General features: G+C 43.9%; 1 non-coding gene across 1 annotated transcript; it reads left to right on the top strand.

Annotated features, from left to right (window-relative positions):
• Positions 1-1,944: 1,944 nt before the first annotated feature.
• trnan-guu (transfer RNA asparagine (anticodon GUU)) lies at positions 1,945-2,018 on the top strand. The gene has a single exon. It is a non-coding gene; the product is annotated as a tRNA-Asn (tRNA).
• The last annotated feature ends 1,486 nt before the right edge of the window (positions 2,019-3,504 follow it).

The following is a 3,504-nucleotide window of genomic DNA, read 5'->3' as shown; positions in this document are numbered from 1 at the left end:
CGCTCCACCGATCGATGTACCAGAGGAAGGGGCCGCAGTACTGCAGAAGAAGCTACCGAGACTGAAGACCAGGCAGTGACTTCCCACAGCTGAGCTGAGCAAGGAAACGGGCTGCGTGTGGTGGTGAACATGGTCGCGAGTGTCCGAAGCCAGTAACCAGATATCCCAGGCCAGCTGGGTAAGGGCTCAGGGTTTTCTCAGAAGTGAAGCTTTTCAGGGCTATTCTGGGGAGGGTAATTCATTGGTAGGGGTGGGGTTAGAATCCACCAGGGAATTACTGCGTGTTACTAGGTTCATTTCTGTACTGTATGTATGTTGTTTGTAACCGGGATTTTATTCTCCACAGAGACATTTCGTTTAGCAGTGCATGTTTTAGCCAGTGTATGTTACACCAAATAAATATACTATGATTTATCACCGAAGCATCCCTTTCCGTGACTCATTTAATTTACACTCTGAATAATAATTCCCAGATCTAGAACTTTTGTATGGTGGGGGTGATTCAAACCGTCCGTCTGGCAATTGAGCGAGGATCACAAACACTTACAATATTTACGAAAGGATATACTTGCTTTGAAGGCAGTTCAGAGAAGGTTCACTGGGTTGACTCCGGAGATGAGTGGTTGACTTATGAGAAAATGTTGAGTAGGTTGGGCCTCTACTCATTGGAATTCAGAAGAATGAGAGGTGATCTTATCGAAACGTATAAGGTAATGAGTTAGCTTGATAAGGTGGATGCAGAGAGGATGGTTCCACTGGTAGGGGAGACTAGAACTAGGGGGCATAATCTCAGAATAAAGGGCCGCCCATTTAAATCTGTGATGAGGAGGAATTTCTTCTCTCAGAGGGTTGTAAATCTGCCGAACTCACTGCCTCAGAGAGCTGAGAAAGCCATGATATTAAATAAATTTAAGACAGAGATAGCTTCTTAACTGATATGGGAATAAGGCTTATGGGGAACGGGCAGGGATGTGTACTTGAGTCCATGATCAGATCAGCCATGATCATATTAAATGGTGGAGAATGCTCGAGGGGCCATATGGCCTACTCCTGCTCCTAGTTCTTAAGTTCTTATGTTCTGAATAGCGACACACACAAAAATGCTTTGATCATGGTTACACCTTATCTTCACGTTTGTCAAACAGTTGGCTCGTTGGTCTCGGGCTATGATTCTCACTTTGGAGCTGTTCATTGAAATTTACGAGGGGTCCCAGAGGAGCCCTGATATTGCTCGCAAATTTTGAAATTGCATCGAACTTTTGCAAAGAAGGACTTCCATTTCTGCAGTGCCTTTCAGGAACTCATGTCACCCCAAAGTGCTTTAAGGCCGTTGAGTTATGTTTGAAGTGTTGTAGTTTGGCAAAAGATGTGCCCAGATCACCAAACATGAACCTCAAATCTTTGCAAAGAGTTTGGTGCAAATAATCAGGCGTCTCAGGGACTTGGACTTTCTTTGAATAAGTTCTGCTTGTACCTGCATTCAAGCTTGAAACAGCAACTGGGCTTCCATCTCATTGGACGTTTGGGGTTGATGTGCGTCGCTTTCAATCTTTGAAATTTCACAAAGCAAAGAAACGGTGAATCCAACTGTCCCTGTTAGCATTTAGTTCCTGTTTAATCACAGGAATATCCGCAGTCAGGAGCTGAAAAGGAATTCAAACCTAACACTGGCTTCGGGACAATCAGAATACTTTGTCACAGACAAGGCACCGGAAGGCTGGAAGGTAGATCACACCGGTTGCGGGAGAGCTGGTTGGCGGTGACATGGAAGTGTCTGCAGTGTGCGGGACCAGACTGTTTCCACGCATCCACAATGAATGTCCCTCCATTTATTTGTGAAAAGTACCACTGAGAGTGGACAAGTTCCATGCCGGTCACAGCAATCTGAAGCTTTAACTGTCTGACAACCTGGTTTGGGATGCCTTGAACCTTATACTTCCAGCAGTCTCTGTGGCGCAATGGGTTAGCGCGTCCGGCTGTTAACCGAAAGGTTGGTGGTTCGAGCCCACCCAGGGACGAAGTGTTTAACTGTTTTTCCCCGAGTATTCGGCGCCGCACAGTCCCAGTTTGTCATTGTGCGATTTGGCTGCACGAATCTATTCCGCAAATGTTGCCAGCAGTGCTGTTATGCAGTTAGTTCCCACTCCAATATTTTATGAGCATTCAGTTCAAGTAAAACGATAACAATTATTTACATGGATCATGTTCCTCCATCCAGCCCACTCGAAATAAATTATGTTATTGGGTTTAAAGAAACTGGTGGAAATTGATTCTATTGATACATATATAGAACTGGAACTTCGGTCTCAAGTGCTCCTCCTATCAAGAATAGACACACACACAATCAATGGTTTTACAACTGGGTCATAAACACTTACAATTTTAAACCATTCTCATACAGCGTGTAAATGAGATAGGGATAAAACTTCATCACATGTAAAGAGAAAATGAATGATAGAAGATACAACTGTTGCTCAGTAATTATATTATTATTTATTTCATTCTGAAGAAGGTTATCGGCTAATTAACGGTGATGAAAAGAATTCTTACTTTTGCACGTTGGCTGCATGTCGTCAATTTTATTAGGTTTTGAATTTAAAAATGGTGTTACAAAATTTATCGCCGAGAACTGGAATCAAAGCTGTTTTTCGGTGGCATAAGAAGTGGTTTTCCCCAATAATTTAAAGATGATTTCAAAGAATCACGTGGCTTTAAATTCACATCACGGTTACGATTTGTTTCGGTGTGAAACAAGTGGATAAAAAAGGACAATAATGTTAAATAAAGAGTAAAGCTACCACTACACAGTCACATCAAAGCCTCCCAGGGCAGGTACAGTACGCGTTAGACACAGCGTAAAGCTTCCTCTACATTGTCCCATCAAACTCTCCCAGGACAGGTACAGCACGTGTTAGATACAGAGTAATGCTCCCTCGACACTATCCCATCAAACCCTCTCAGGACAGATACAGCCCGTGTTAGATACATAGCAAAACTCACTCTACACTGTCCCATCAAGCTCACCCAGGGCAGGTACAGTACGCGTTAGATACAGAGTAATGCTCCCTCTGCACTGACCCATCAACACTCCCAGGGCTGGTACAGAACGGGTTAGATACACAGTAAAGCTCCCTCAACACTGTCCCATGAAACTCTCCAAGGGCAGGTACAGCATGGGCTAAATACAGAGTAAAGATTCTTCTAAACTGTCCCATCAAACGCTCCTTGGGCAGATGCACCACGGGGTTAGATACAGAGGAAAGCTCCCTCTACATTGTCCCATCAAACTCTCAGGGCATGTACAGCACAAATTAGTTACAACATAAATCTCCCGCGACACAGCCCCATCAAACTCTTCCAGGGCAGGTGCATGTTGCATATGCAATAACTCAGCAGGCTTACGACCGTGAACTCAATCAGGTGCATCCTGACCGTACTTTTCTAGCTCTCGAACAAAGGATTAAACATGGAGGCTTTCTTTATATACAAGAGTTGCATGTGTGT

The sequence above is a fragment of the Pristiophorus japonicus genome, unplaced genomic scaffold, assembly GCF_044704955.1.
Source record: "Pristiophorus japonicus isolate sPriJap1 unplaced genomic scaffold, sPriJap1.hap1 HAP1_SCAFFOLD_112, whole genome shotgun sequence".
Taxonomy (NCBI): Eukaryota; Metazoa; Chordata; class Chondrichthyes; family Pristiophoridae; genus Pristiophorus; species Pristiophorus japonicus.
Note: the sequence above shows the minus strand (reverse complement) of the source record. Positions and strands in the feature narration are given on the sequence as shown.